The sequence below is a fragment of the Haliotis rubra genome, unplaced genomic scaffold (genome assembly GCF_003918875.1).
Source record: "Haliotis rubra isolate DU_JTF1 unplaced genomic scaffold, ASM391887v1 Scf152, whole genome shotgun sequence".
Classification (NCBI taxonomy): Eukaryota; Metazoa; Mollusca; class Gastropoda; order Lepetellida; family Haliotidae; genus Haliotis; species Haliotis rubra.
Window position 1 is genome coordinate 1,367,670 of NW_025765470.1, and position 16,933 is coordinate 1,384,602.

The 16,933-nt window shown below is 42.4% G+C and overlaps 1 protein-coding gene across 2 annotated transcripts in view; it reads right to left on the minus strand.

Moving 5' to 3' along the window:
* LOC124270503 (ras association domain-containing protein 10-like) overlaps positions 1–9,886 on the minus strand; it is a 45,062-nt gene extending 35,176 nt beyond the window's left edge. Inside the window, exons 1-2 of one of the 2 annotated variants that reach the window (XM_046705519.1) lie at positions 9,815–9,886; positions 8,503–9,529 (exon numbers count right to left, since the gene is read on the minus strand). The gene's annotated coding sequence lies outside the window, so the exon portion shown is untranslated. Of the gene's footprint in view, positions 1–8,502; positions 9,551–9,814 lie in introns of those variants that run through there. The other variant, XM_046705520.1, reaches the window with a different exon arrangement.
* Positions 9,887–16,933: the final 7,047 nt, after the last annotated feature.

Consider the following 16,933-nt stretch of genomic DNA (forward strand, 5'->3'; position numbering starts at 1 on the left):
AATCTAAATATTTGTTCGTCTATTTACATTGATCATGTAAGGTCTTGTATTGGGACTTAGCAGAGATTGAGTCAACACAACATGGAGTTAATACGGAAATCTCTATGTCAAATTCACACACATGTCTAACGGAGCTTTGTTTTGCAAGATATTATCTGATGGTCAAGTGTAAATCAGTTCGAACATAAGCATTTAGACTTACAAAACATGCAAGTACTTATTTATGTGACCTCCTCCATCAGAATAGTTAGTAAAATAAATACATTATGTTAGTTTCCTGTAAGGAAAGTATGATTTAGTGAGCGTTTTAACGAGTGAATGAAGTGTGAGCAATCCTCTCTAAAGAAATATGCATGTAAGTGAGCTAGCTGTTACTGAAAGTGCATTTAAACCAGATCAAATCAAAACTTCGGGAAATAAGAAATTCGACACCACCAACAACGTTCGTTTTCAAGCGTCTGTGATTTGCAAGAGTCGCAAATTATCTTCGTTACAAAGAGAAAAACATCAGTTTCAAAATATCACACTTCATATTATTAGTTCTGCTGTTTTTATGGCAAATGTCTCCCTTTCAAAGGTCGAAAGCTCAAAGTCCACAGCATTTCAAAAATAACCCTATTTCATTCAAAATTAAATGTCCACCTTTATTATGTCCCGAATGTTCATATATTTGCATAAACAGTTTTAGACAAGATACTTTTATTACTAAAGTCATGTTGACGCAAGATATACTACTCATCTACTACCTTGCAAATATTCCGATGTTAAGTAACATAGCTGTCTATCCAATATGCAATGACTGTAATGGAAGATAATGACTTCTGAGAATATTTTCATTGTTTCCAACAAGACAATTAGTCGTAAACAAGATAGCATTCCTCCGTGGCACGCCCTGCGGTGCTGTGATGTCCGTAACTAATAAACAGCGTGAGGAGGCTGGCCCAAGGCGTGTTACAGGCAGCCCGAGAGGGTATGGATCCCGTTAGTGTAAATCAAGCGAAGGATGAGATAAGTACCGTTATCTCACATTTTACACCAGACCTCGGTGTGCTAGGCTATTGTCTCGCTGGCAACTATAGAGGCGATGAGAGAGTGTGTTCGTACACGTGCAGCGGCGTTCACAATACGTCGTGCAATACGTCAGTCCGTGCAGCAGCACTTCAAGCAATAAGCCGTACAATACGTACTAGGTTGTGCAGTACGCTGTCTAATATGCCGCGCCTTAGGTCCAGAAATAAACCATTGCGATGAAATACGTTGCCTTAATAAATCCGTCTGATAGCTGAACACAAAACACGCCGAATATTATGTTAGGGAATACATTGTTCAATGAGTCGGAGAATACGCCGGCCAAAACGTCTGACAGTATGCCGTTCAAGACGTCGAACGATACGCCGCGCGATACATTTCCCTAACACGGTCAACAATACATGAGTGAGTGAGTATGATTTACGCTGCTTTTGGTAATATTCAAGCAATATCACGGCAGTGGACACAAGAAATGGGCTTCTCACATTGTACCCATGTAGGGAATCGAACCCGGGTCTTAGGCGTGACGAGCCCCATAGGCGCCCCTTGAGCAATACAGGCGCTGGGGTAGCCTAGTGGTTCCAGCTATATGGCGGCGGTCTGTAAATAGTCGAGTCTGGACCAGACAGTCCTGTGATCAACAGCATGAGCATCGATCTACGCAATTGGGATACGATGACGTCAACCAAGTCCTGGCCACCCGATCCCGTTAGTCACCTCTTACGACAAACATGGGTTACTGAACATCAGTTCTAACCTCGAGCTTCACGTGTCTCCTTCAATACGTGCAGCCTGTAGTCCAATACCTGAATATTATGAACTATGACCATAGTTCTCACAACTGCAGGGTTCATGGAGTTGATTTGGGTTAAGCCACCTACGTACGAAGGTTGAAGGATAAAATAACACATATTACGATTCCTAGGTACAAAAGCATCACCTCTTTGTACTGGGCATGACAACGATATTCAATGAGCAACCAACATGCGTTAAATCTGTCATACAATGATAGTCATTGATGCACACTTGACTGGTTCTGACAGACGGTCAAACAATGTTACACACTGGGCACTGAACACTTGGCGCCAGTTCCTGGCCCAGTAGTCCCTCCCAGACCTTAGTCTATCATCATCATCATCATCATCATCTTCATCTTCTTCTCCTTCATCATCATTATCATCGATCAAGAAATAAAATAATGACACAGTGGTCCCTCCCCGGCCTCAGTCAATCATCATCATCATCATCATCATCATCATCATCATCATCATCATCATCATCATCAACATCATAAGATAACAAATTATGCTCCAATAATGACTTTAATCACTATCATAATCATCACAGTGTATGTTACTGAAATAGGGCGGTGGCATCCCAGAAAGTCATCATGGGGTTCTGTTGGTTCATGGAGTCCCCAACCCCAACCCCCATTGCCCCCTCCACAATGTACATGTTGATATAATATACTATTGCAGTGTTACACATCTCTATGACCTGTGTCACCCCTACAACCCTGATTGTCAGCAGTGAGTGTAACCCGCTCCGCCTCTTGGTGTACAGTAGTGGGGAAATACCATCTTAGCAGTTAAACAGTTTACACAGTCGCCCTGACGGCAAACATACCACTAAAGTATTGACACGGGATAAGTTCGGTAGTACCAATACTCGGGTCATCCCGGCCAGACAGGGCGAGCGGACCGAGCGGCAGTGAACACCAGTCTTTGTGTTGTAAGCCCAAATCATGACATTTATTACCACAGTAATTTATTGACGATCATGTTTAATTGACTATGTTATTTACATATTGATTTATCTTCTAACCGTGTAGTGATGGTACTCAGATTTAAACACATTTACCAAAACTTAAAACAGCGTACAAAAATCGAGTCATATACAAGGCGTGCAAATTTGCATTGAATATTCAGTGGGGTATATCGCAAATCAGGGCGTTGGCTAATACTGCTTCAAAGAGTATTTCTTTTACAATACGAGTTGTTGAATGTGGGAGAACAGCACGGAGTAATGCATGTCTCAGACGTATACCACGTGGGTAAAGGCGAAATGAGTTGGTATACATGTGCTGAGGATCAAACTTGGGGTGAATCGTAGATGTAATTCTACAGTCAAAGCTATCGGATCCTGGTGCCGCAACTCAGACCGTCATATACGACCTCGCCAACTATACCCCCTTATGTAACAAGAGACAACAAGGCTTTATTCTATGGAGAGTGGGGGCGGTGGAGTAGCCTAGTGGTTGAAGCGTTCGCTCGTCACGCCGAAGACCCGGGTTCGATTCTGGTGTACCCCGCCGTGATAAAGCCGCGTAAAACCATACTCACTCACTATTGAGACTGAGACTATGTCCATCATCTGCTGAGCGCACAAACCAATTGACTACCTTTAAACCTTTTATATGAACCTAGCGGCTCAAGAATATATCTCTATGTACGTTGTGTTACTATTCTCTAAAAGGATGGTGACAGTATGAGTCTCGTGTGCACTGAAGCCCGCTAATCCAGACGCTACCTATATGATAGTCTGTCTCACAGTCCCTGAACCACATTAATTTCCCTACTGCCAAGCCCTCTCTGCAGTGCTAAAGCCCTAAATAAAGCAAGTCTAGATTTCCTCAGGTTCAATCTCTGGTCTCCCTAGGGCTCCTTTTCAATATAAATGGGCTTGTTTGTTACTATCAAAATTATATATATTCAGAGACTAAGCCTTAGTCTACCTATATGACTGTAATGCCCAGATGATCGAATATTTTGAGAATCACTTTCTGTCCTAAACATATTGCTCTGTGAATACCTGGTGCCATCAGTGACTCCCATGGAGTGATCCATTCATACAATTGTCACACTGATTTTAGTATAATTTATCACCCAATGGATTCATTTCAGATACCGGATATTGACGATTTATGTTCAAAGCAAATGTCCCGAATGTGGAGTTTCCTGACTATCCAGGTTTCACTGTATTGCAATTATACCTAAAGAATGCGATGTCCAAGTGAGATAGGCCCTTACTGGGTGTCCTCATGAAATGTCCTCATCATATGACCTCGGTCACTTGAACAGCCTAATTTCGCGATATCGCGATGTATAACAGACCGCCTTATCAAATATATCTCACCTTCGCTACACCTGCCAGCCGGTATTCCCATGTAACTAAGTCACTTCCTCGACAAGCCGGGACACCGCTTGCAGTGTTTACGACCCCAGAAACAGGTCACTGCGACTATCAAGACGAACTAACAATACCCGATCCATTGAGGAGGATGGGATCAAACAAGGGTGCTATCTACCTCCAGCTTATTAACACACTCGGCACAATCAGCTGGTGCGGTTTCCCACACGATCACTCCGAAACTTGTGAAAGTGTTTTCACTCAAAATCCTAGATGATCGTGAGAAATGGGTGTGTATCGAGGTGCTATAGTCACAATTAAGATCCTTCATACACCATTGGTAAAATACCCTTTAGAAGTATGAATTGTTCTTGACTTTATACATTTCAAATTGAATGGATTCGATCAAAAAATCATCTCTTGAATGAAATCACTACAAGATATGATCAAGATGTTCAGTTAAGCGTCATCTTCTACCTGGACGGCAGGGAAAGTAATGCATACACCCATGTTTGTATGGAGGGTGAAAGGAAAGGAAATAAGAAATAGTAATTCAATGGTAATACAGTTCACATGGGTACCTTGGGCGATATTACTTGCATCATATTAATGAGTATCCCACGGCAAGCGATACATGGCGTCTATAGGGTCGCGGTTCATTTCTAACCCTCATGTGAGAGTTGGGGCAGGGGTTGGCCTTGTGGTTAATGTGTCCGCTCGTCACGCTGAAGATGCAGGTTTGATTCCCCAAATGTGTGAAGTCCGTTTCTGGTGTCCCCTGCCGTGATATTGCTGAATATTGCTAAAAGCGGCGTAAAACCATACTCACTCACTGATGCGAGGGTTACTGTTATAATGCCACATATCCTCACTAAATACCACCTATAGGAGTCGCTTGGAATATTAGGTCCCATAGTTGTCATTCAATCTGGGAAGTGGCTTGATAGAATATGTCATGTTGTCACCGTTCCCCAGTAGGTAGTTTGTTACGCTATCAACCACCGGTTTGAGTTAACCAGGTCCCCGTTCTACCAACTACCAACTTTAACACAGGCTACGAGCGCTGGGATCGCGTCATGGAGCTGGGCCCTGGCCTGAATATTCACGGGTTATATTCACATGCAATAGCATTTCTGATGACTGGTATAAAACAACACTCTTTCAGCAACTGCTTTAAAACTGTCAGACAAGAACGACATACAGTGATTGCTTGTAATCAAACAGACAACATCAGCAACTGCTCTAAGCTGAACATCGCACAGGTAACATCATCACTGTATCTCTAGTCACAGTCATGTTGACAACATCGTCAATGTTTGTTTGTTTGGTGTTTAACAACAAAGCATATTCCCTGTCATATCGACAACCTTGTGAGTGCCACTATTCACTTTAATACAGATAACATCGACAATGCCCACATTCACTATCGTATCGACAGCATTGCCAGTGCCTTTTATACAGTGTTCCCGGATACTGTCATACACACAATATTGTCTCAGCAATATTGTCATATTCAGTGTTCCCAGATACAATCATGCACACAATATTGTCAGTGCCCAATGTTCAGTGTCACCGGATATTGTCATGCACAGTATTGTCAGTACCCCCGATATTGTCATGCACACAATATTGTCAGTACCCCGGATATTGTCATGCACACAATATTGTCAGTGCCCAATGTTCAGTGTCACCGGATATTGTCATGCACAGTATTGTCAGTACCCCCGATATTGTCATGCACACAATATTGTCAGTGTCTCCGAATATTGTCATGCACACAATATTGTCAGTGCCCCTATTCACTGTCATGCATACAGCTTCGTCAGTTCTGCTTATTCACGAACATACAGGCAACACCGCCAGTGTCCTTGTTCACGAGCACCAAGACAACATTGCCAGCACCCCATACATACTGCATTATTCACAATAACACCGACATCACCAGTCCCCCTTTGTTACTAATCCTTCCATGAAGCCAACATGACACAGGCTAAGGTTCTCGCGATGCCATAACAGCTGCGGTATAAAGGGATATTCTCAAATTCTCATGATACTATCAGGTGTGATAGGCTGTTTGGATCTCAGGCACAGCCTTCACACTTTATGTTAATAAAAACAACATTTTAACGGTTGAAATATCGTATATACATATCTAAGTGTAACCTGACGCCTCACAACCTATGGCCGGGACTCTCATTTCTCCAAGTAACTAGCGGTATGCGAACTGGCGTGAAATAAGATTTCATTGTTAGCGTCCCCAGAACGTGACACCGTCCAAGAACGGCTGAAACGTAAGATGGCGGCACGGCGGAATTTAATTACGTCTGAAATGTTTTGATAACAGAGTCATTCGCCCGGAACAATATGGACCGTTCTCCATCCCGATTATATGTCCACGTGTACAGGTGTAAACCGTGAGAATACCCTCCAAATACCAATAAATGGCCTAACTGATGTGAAAAGCAAATTATCGAAATGGCAAGTCACACCAAACACGACATATGTAACAAGACGTCCGTGTTTGACATATACTCGTTGTCAGTTCACGTATAAACTAGACACCACTCCTCAAGTTGCTGAATTGAAAAATCTAAATTTCACTCATGAGAACATTAAACTTAACTCCTTAGAAAAGCAAGAAATGGAGTTATGGTGTTTGTAACTCATCTGCATGTCTATTCGGTACATTGAGCTTTTGTGTGAAAGCAAACCTTTAAACTTTCAATAGCTTTCTTCAAGCATAGAGATGTAATGACACGCCATTATGGTGGATGGTGGCTATGTACACGACGGAGGTTGCGCCCCGAGTGTCTTTTCATGACGTATATATCAACCGAGTCCTACTTAATCGGTGAAGGTAGAGCCTTTAATGAAACAAACATCGATTGAGAGGGTACATTATATGTCTATACAGCCACAAAGATGTAATTTTGAGGATAAATACCATGACTTCATTGCTTGAACGTCTCTCCAGGATGACTCGGTCGTGTAGTAACACATTGTACCCGAACTCTATGAAGCGTACACGAGTCTGATAGTTCTACCCTTTAATTGATTGCTTCTTTAAGTCGGTCACAGTCCTTCGTGAAGAAACTCGTTAAGCTGATAATGTGTTATCCCAGGGAGACTATATAAGTTGTAGAGTATCCCTGGTTATCCAGACTTCAAAAATATAAAGGACATTATCGAGGCTGCATTCGTTGCCCGAAAAAGAAGAATAACACGAATTATGTGAATATACATCCCCATATATACATGCCAATACAATGATAATAATATCTGAAGTCATTTAGAGAGACGTCATAAGTACCGTCACTGTTAAATACTACCGTACCGTTCCAAAGATGATGTTATTATTTTACGTTATTACTTAATTAGCATTCACAGTCCTTTTGGAGGAAATATTTATATCAGGTTCACTCCCATAACGCAGAACTCCCAAAACGCAGAACTCCAAATATGCAGAATGAAAATTCAGTCTGGACTAGAAGTTTATGCTGGTCACATCTATAAAGATAATAGCCTTGTCCACTCACTGAGCACAATACTTCCTTCTCCAGGACCATATGGTTTCTTTAAACAACTTTTTAAGAGTCAAAAGATCGAAGTATGTCAAATATTTTTCTATTTCGATTTTTCCGTTTACTCGGTGTCGATTACGCGAGACCTGGTAGGAAGGTTATCGACCAGAAAGGGGTTTAGCATGAAATACAAAGGTTTGAATATATATAACACTTATGTCATTTCCTCAACTTACATCAGTTAAAGATACTTTACTTTAGGTCTTCCAGCCTTTTGTCACCCAAGTGTGAAACTAACATTTAAAGGTTCAGAAGGAGAAATAAACAATTAACACAAGGAACCGTACTTGACTACTCATGCATGATACACTGTTCAATCCATTAACCCTGAAAGTGTGCAGTTAGTACAATATGCATATGAAATTTGTAATCCAGAAAAACAATATCTTTCGATTATCGTTCATTGATGACTTAAAAACAAATACAATAACTGCAACAATAATCAAACAGGAAAATCAGAATTTCATGTTTAGGAATTTGACGTTAATGAAAGCTAATCGACCTTGTAATGTGAGTTTCAAATACGTCTTCTCATATACAAGGCCGAACATATACTATAACATCGACCACCTTATGTGTATAATGCTCTATACTCTGTTCGGCACGACCATCATGATGCGGCATGAAGGTATACTCTGTCACAACACCGCAGACATGTGTTTATACAAAAATATATAATAATCAAATAAGATACTAATAAACTATTTCTCTGCCTTTCTCTCCCATAATTGTGTATATGTTTCATGATGAAATATTGGCTTACCTGTCCCAAGCTCACCACTGCAATCACGTTCGCCACTGAGGTGGCGTATCCATCACACCAGGAGATGTTAACAGGCCAGTCGTTGCTGTTGATTTATGATGATATTAAAGTCGGCACCAGAAGCAGAGCGTCACAAAACGCAATCTACAAGATACCCAACATTGGCCACCATAATGTTTTCTACTGACGTTATGGACACAACATCCGGGCACCCCGTGGACGTGGGTCAAGACAAACAGTTCTGACGCCTTTTGATATAAATATTTAGATTTCATCTGATGAAGGTTAACCTGTAATGTCAACTTCTTTCGGTAAGTGGTCGGTAAAGGCCGCTGCATATGCTTCAAAAATATAATAAATGAGATGGCGGAGTCTGCACAAATGTTCACAGGTCTTTACATGTAAGTCCTCATATATGTGACAGATGAGTCCTTGGAATCGGGTAGGATCAACATGTTGACGATGTTTCAGAACAACCAGAGTACAGATATCTGGTACAGTGGTTTACAATCAACACAAACACTTATTCAAACATACAATCCTTGAACTTGTGTTACACCATGTGGGTTCCTATGTACATAGCGTTCAGCAACAATCAGTCGTGGAATACCTACAATGTGTGACCACAATGATATATAGATACATCACCAGCTCTCGACCCTTCTCAAACAAGCTTCAGTGGTATAGAATGGTCTGTATACAAGCCAGTTCACCCTTTACAAAAACGTCAGTAGACGATGTCTCTGTACCCTTAACGCCAGTGTTGTCAGATGGTAGACTTGAGCCGCCCTGTGTTACGTTGTCGGGTAGCAGGATCAATCGGGTGTCAAAACCCTTCAGGCTTAAGTGCAGTGAATCTGTAGCATGTAATCCTTGTGTCAACCCTTCTTGACACCAGTGACTGTATCGTGAATTATTATAACATGTTCCACGGTCGACTTAACCCATTCACACAATGCTGTGTCGTCATCAAATCAGGTCGTGTTGCCGGGAATTGCCGTTGACGACACTGTTGATGTTAACTCATCTGGAAACACAACTCAGACGCTGCAACAGTAACAACCACAGACGTAGATGTTCTCACGATTATGCTTATTCAACATGACTGTTTTACGACAAGCAATCTTAAATAACATCGTAAAATACAATACAAGCATGCTCGTGACTCACGTATGAAACACCCAAATTTACATACAGACAAAGTAATTATCTACCCACGTATGAAGCATTGGTCACGGTAACGGGTATCATAAACAAATATATTTTCTACGAATTTTCCTTTGTTTACAACACATGCTGATAAGCTGCTTACATATTCAGTTGGAATTCCCCACGAACAACCTGTCAGCATTACTCAAGTAATGAACGATCGTGGCGCATTCCTTTCAATACACGTAAACCGACAGATCTCATTTCGATCTACTGGCCCTGTGGAGTCATGTGGTCTTTTCTTACCATAAACACAGGTTGAATGTAAGTATACCCGTTGCAGTGGGTGCATTTAAACGCGGATCGTTTGCAGTGTGGAGAAGAACATAATTACTGGTCATTTTTTTCTGTTGTACACGCGCATGTTGAATAATTACTTGACTACTGAGTCGTGGTAGTAATCTGCCATCGATGGCGTTTATCAATACTGTCAAGATATGACGAGCAGGATAGGGAGAGGTCAATAATGTCAAGAAGAAGTCGTCAATATGATTGGTTCTTCGTGGTGATTACAACACAGGTGAAACAGATACCTGTCTGGAATGTCAGGTATGCAGGTAGGCGCACAAACAGCGTTGTGAAACTAGGTCCTGGAGTTACCTTGGCGCTTGAGGAACGCCTGATCATTGGAGTGTTTTGTGTGGGGTGGAAGTGGAAATTAGTTAACAGTAATGACATTTTGCGAAGTCACCGTGACCGTGGGTTCGAGACAGGTGTGGAGTGATGGTTTTTGTTGGTGCACAGCTGTTGCGGGTGGTAGAGAATGATGTTGTGGCTCCATCTCGACAGTAAAGTAACTCGACATGTAGTGATGATTACAACTAGAGGACGGCGATGGATAATAAGTTAACTTTACAAGTAGGGATCAGGGAACCACACGAAGCCAGAGTTCACCTCAGTGTAGGTTAGGGACATCTTGCTGATGCAGACTACCTGTTTAGTCGACCGCTAGTTCAGTCGTGGATGGGAGCATCCAGTTGCATGGTACTGCCTGTGTCGACATACAGTTTAGTCTAGCAAGGGAACATCCAGTTATAAGGTACTGCCTGTGTCGACATACAGTTTAGTCTAGCATGGGAGCATCTAGCTATAGGGTACTGTCTGTGTCGACATACAGTTTAGTCTAGCATGGGAACATCTAGCTATAGGGTACAGGCTGTGTCGACGTACAGTTTAGTCTAGCATGGGAACATCTAGATATAGGGCACTAGCTGTGTCGATATAGTTTAGTCTAGCATGGGAGCATCTAGCTATAGGGTACTGTCTGTGTCGACATACAGTTTAGTCTAGCATGGGAACATCTAGCTATAGGGTACTGGTTGTGTCGACATACAGTTTAGTCTAGCAAGGGAACATCTAGTTATAAGGTACTGCCTGTGTCGACATACAGTTTAGTCTAGCATGGGAACATCTAGCTATAGGGTACTGTCTGTGTCGACATACAGTTTAGTCTAGCATGGGAACATCTAGATATAGGGTACAGGCTGTGTCGACGTACAGTTTAGTCTAGCATGGGAACATCTAGATATAGGGTACTGGCTGTGTCGATATAGTTTAGTCTAGCATGGGAGCATCTAGCTATAGGTTACTGTCTGTGTCGACATACAGTTTAGTCTAGCATGGGAACATCTAGCTATAGGGTACTGGTTGTGTCGACATACAGTTTAGTCTAGCAAGGGAACATCTAGATGTAGGGTACTGGTTGTGTCGACATACAGTTTAGTCTAGCATGGGAACATCTAGATATAAGGTACTGCCTGAGTCTATATACAGTTTAGTCTAGCATGGGAGCATCTAGCTATGGGGTACTGTCTGTGTCGACATACAGTTTAGTCTAGCATGGGAACATCTAGATATAGGGTACTGGCTTGTGTCGACATACAGTTTAGTCTAGCATAGGGAACATCTAGATATAGGGTACTGGTTGTGTCGACATACAGTTTAGTCTAGCATGGGAACATCTAGATATAAGGTACTGCCTGAGTCTATATACAGTTTAGTCTAGCATGGGAGCATCTAGCTATAGGGTACTGTCTGTGTCGACATACATATTAGTCTAGTATGGGAACATCTAGCTATAGGGTACCGCCTGTGTCGACATACAGCTTAATCTGGCATTGGAGCATTTATACATAGCTTCAATGAAATAAATATAATACAAAACGTTCTTCATAGATTTCCATCGGTTGTTAAAGGACAGTTAATTTCGCAAATTATGGTAATACGTTCTCTAGTTTCCATTGTATGCATATATCATACAAACACGAGATTTGAAAAACATGGAGGAACATATGCACGTACTTCTTGGAAGTAATTCAACTGTTAGATTTCGTAACATTTCCGACATTGATTTGTCTGTAATAAATGTGACGTTTGTGAAAAGACAATAAGCATGGGTAGCCTCAGCTTCATAGTGGTCAAGATTGTTTGTGCAGAGTCTTGATAGGATCCGCTAATACAGGGTTCGAAGGAAAGAATAGTACTGATTATGGTCTGTCCGCACCACAGTGCCAAGATGGTCAAATTCTGCTTCCTTTGTCACATTCAGAATCCCTTTGTACACATCAGTGATATGCCCTTATTTCATAATAATTATTTAGCAAGCAGGTTGGATTTAACAGAAATCAGTCCCCACTGAATAAGTGCCTCCTATGTTTGATTGACTATAAGCAGTAAGGTAATTCGCACACTCTAATCAACTGCAGCGAAACTTTCACCTGATTAATCCGGACCTCGGTAATACGGACACCCTATATTTCGGACGATCACTGTTTGGGGCGACTGCAAATATACCGTGTGCCACTCGTTTATACGGAAATATGTCAACTCTACGTCCAGAATAGCAAGGTATCCCTTTACACGCTAAATGTAATGGTTCGCCTCTGTCAACATTCTCATATAACTATCAAATGGATCAAGTCAGGTAAATGGAGTCAAGTAGATGAAGTCAGGTAAGTTAAGACAGGTAACGTAGCGGCTCCACAGGGTATATCAGGTGTTGCAATCTATCATGGGTGATTAACTACCTGAGACAGGTGTGACCCTTGTGGGAGCTTGCATCCGCAACACTGGCAGTTAGTGAACTACAATGGTGAGATCAGGGCTGATGGCCTGCCCTGGGACGGAGACCAGGTCATAATTTATGAACATTAACTATTCAGGTCAAGACCATCAGAAATATAAGCTACATTAACCCGTTGTTTCAGTTAGTGTCGATGTGACTCATTCGTGACGAAGCCCATAAGCTGATTTCATGTAACTAGGAAGTGTATGGAATAAGAGGGTTTCTTGGTGGTTAAGTGATAAGAAAATAAAGGAAATTGGGTTATTCGAAAAGTCATTAAGGTCTTTTGTGTAGCAGCCTAGTATATTCCTGGGGTGGATGTGGGTGCAGAAAAGTCGTTGGGGTGGGGAGGGTGAGACGTGATGGTATTGGCCCATGGTGTTACAGAAAAGTCGTTGAGGTCTTTTGTGTAGCAGCCTAGTATATTCCTGTGGAAGATGTGGGTGTGGGGAGGGTGAGACGTGATGGTATTGGCCCATGGTGTTACAGAAAAGTCGTTGAGGTCTTTTGTGTAGCAGCCTAGTATATTCCTGGGGAGAATGTGGGTGTGGGGAGGTGAGACGTGATGGTATTGGTCTATGGTGTTACAGAAAAGTCGTTGAGGTCTTTTGTGTAGCAGCCTAGTATATTCCTGTGGAAGATGAGGGTGTGGGGAGGGTGAGACGTGATGGTATTGGTCTATGGTGTTACAGAAAAGTCGTTGAGGTCTTTTGTGTAGCAGCCTAGTATATTCCTGTGGGAGATGTGGGTGTGGGGAGGGTGAGACGTGATGGTATTGGTCTATGGTGTTACAGAAAAGTCGTTGAGGTCTTTTGTGTAGCAGCCTAGTATATTCCTGGGGAGATGTGGGTGTGGGGAGGGTGAGACGTGATGGTATTGGTCTATGGTGTTACAGAAAAGTCGTTGAGGTCTTTTGTGTAGCAGCCTAGTATATTCCTGTGGAAGAATGGGTGTGGGGAGAGTGAGACGTGATGGTATTGGTCTATGGTGTTACAGAAAAGTCGTTGAGGTATATTTTTTGTGTAGCAGCCTAGTATATTCCTGTGGAAGATGTTGAGGTCTTTTGGGTGTGGGGAGGGTGAGACGTGATGGTATTGGTCTATGGTGTTACAGAAAAGTCGTTGAGGTCTTTTGTGTAGCAGCCTAGTATATTCCTGGGGAGAATGGTGTGGGGAGAGGGAGACGTGATGGTATTGGTCTATGGTGTTACAGAAAAGTCGTTGAGGTCTTTTGTGTAGCAGCCTAGTATATTCCTGTGGAAGATGTGGGTGTGGGGAGAGGGAGACGTGATGGTATTGGTCTATGGTGTTACAGAAAAGTCGTTGAGGTCTTTTGTGTAGCAGCCTAGTATATTCCTGGGGAGAATGTGGGTGTGGGGAGGGTGAGACGTGATGGTATTGGCCCATGGTGTTACAGAAAAGTCGTTGAGGTCTTTTGTGTAGCAGCCTAGTATATTCCTGTGGAAGATGTGGGTGTGGGAGGTCTCTTTGTGAGTGAGACGTGATGGTATTGGTCTATGGTGTTACAGAAAAGTCGTTGAGGTCTTTTGTGTAGCAGCCTAGTATATTCCTGTGGAAGATGTGGGTGTGGGGAGGGTGAGACGTGATGGTATTGGCCCATGGTGTTACAGAAAAGTCGTTGAGGTCTTTTGTGTAGCAGCCTAGTATATTCCTGTGGAAGATGTGGGTGTGGGGAGGGTGAGACGTGATGGTATTGGTCTATGGTGTTACAGAAAAGTCGTTGAGGTCTTTTGTGTAGCAGCCTAGTATATTCCTGGGGGGAAGATGTGGGTGTGGGGAGGGTGAGACGTGATGGTATTGGTCCATGGTGTTACAGAAAAGTCGTTGAGGTCTTTTGTGTAGCAGCCTAGTATATTCCTGGGGAGATGTGGGTGTGGGGAGGGTGAGACGTGGTGGTATTGGCCTGTGGTGTTACAGAGTAGTGCTACTGTCGCTCTATATACTTTGGTTTGCTTTCACAATACCCTCTTAATTATGTTTTCCCAAACTGATAAACCTCTATGACTTACATCCTTCAGGCATTCCTTCCACTGTTAGGTGTCAGTAAGACACATCATAAACGAAATATACCTAGTTCTGAAATGCTATTAATTATGTCAATAATCGAGGCGCGGTTAAGACGGGCGTTATACAATGAACAGGGGAGTAATTGGGTTGATTATGATTGTTATGAGTTAAGTATATACATGTATTCTTAAAAAAGAAGTATACCATAACCCCTTTTTCACATTTTCTGAACCTAGACGTATCTTTTGATCGCCTTGTTCTAATGTTTGATAAAGGCCTAACACACCAACGATATACGCTGGTAGTTGGAACTGAAACACTACCAGATCGTCAATGAGACACATCCAATGACACAAGGAAGAAGGGGATGCAATTAATAAGATATTTTCGTCAGAAACCAATAAAGGATACTTTTTAATGTGCTGATTTCACTTTTTTATTTATTATACATCATATGACGCTTGATGTGTGTACGTGCGTGCGTGCGTGCGTGTGTGTGTGTGTGTGTGTGTGTGTGCGTGCGTGTGTGCGTTCGTTTGTTCGTGCTTGCCTATCTGACCATTAATTACAACTTGCTTCTGTCAAGAAGACAAATGACACAATTAATGTTCTATTTCCATCTTCAGTTCTTCTACTCGAGGTCAGCAGCTAACTGCCAACTGACCCCTTGTGTAAACAAGAGTCTGTAAAGCGCGACCTTCGGCAGTCAGGGCAGGGGATGTAGCTGTACAGGTAGGACTAATTATCCCCGGAAATACACCTGTGTTGATGGTATCTACCTGTCCACCTTGTCCACACACCTGCCAGGAGATATTTTCATTACCCGACTCTACCTTTAACCGATTGAAGGGTGGTGTGTGTCACTATTCGTCCTTTACCTGTCCATGCTTATCTATGAAGGCACATTGGAGTTTGGCTTCCCCGCGTACTTAGGGCTTCAACGGATGTCTAATACATTTGTTTAGAAGATTTTGCTGGACGTTAATTAAATTAAGTCGATTAAGATAGATGATGTCATATTCAGATGTCGGTTTGAACAGAGTATCGGAGTGGTTGTTGGTTGTACAACGTCGCACTCAGCAATATTCCAGCTATATGGCGGCGGTCTGTAAATAATCGGGTCTGGACCAGACAATCCATGTGAACAACAGCATGAGCATCGGTCTACGCAATTGGGATACGATGACATGTGTCAACCAAGTCAGCAAGCCTGACCACCCGATGCCATTAGTCGCCTCTTACGACAAGCATGGGTTACTGAAGATCAGTTCTAACCCGGTCTTCATGGGTCAGTATCGGAGTGTAAACATGCAGGCTTAAACAAAATGTGAGACTATACACATCTGATGGTCGACAGAATATTTTACGCCAGAGGTTATTTCAGACAGGGCGTGGGATCAATCATGGATTGAACGGGATGTCAGACTAACCAGATGTCGATTGGACAGAATGTAAACTGACTGTGGCGATAAACGAAATTCACTCACCCACTGAACGTCAATAAATGTGGTAATTATGACTACAACTGTGTGTCCTTCTTGCAGACCGCTAACATAACTTATGTTGCAATGGCTGTCGTAAAATATGCTTCTGGTTTGCTTGCAATCTGATTTGCCTGCTTTCATTTCTAAGGAAAAATAATGTAGTGTACATGCATATATGCCATACAGTGACAGAAAATGTAGACCAACTTACTCCGTACATAGCTCATTGTGAACATTGACCCTGGTTCGTTGCTATGAATAAACGTTAGCTTCACACCGGAGCGCTACTTCACGAAGCGCAGGGGAAGTATTTAAATTAATGATGCATTCTATGTGATTTTATCTGAATAATACGGCGTTAACTCGAGACAAAGGTACATGGAATAGAGGAAGGGTTTGATTTCATAAAATGATCTTACCGCTGCGACTGCAGTGTGTTTAATTTGGGGTAACCAAATTGGTGGGTTGGTTGGTGGGTTGGTTGGTTGTTTGGTTGTTTGGTTGGTGGGTTGGTGGGTGGGTGGGTGGTTGGTTGGTGGGTTGGTTGGTGGGTTGGGTGGTTGGTTGGTTGTTTGGTGGTTTGGTTGGTTGGTAGGTTGATTGGTTGGTAGGTTGGTAGTGGGTTGGTTGGTTGGGTGGTGGAGTTG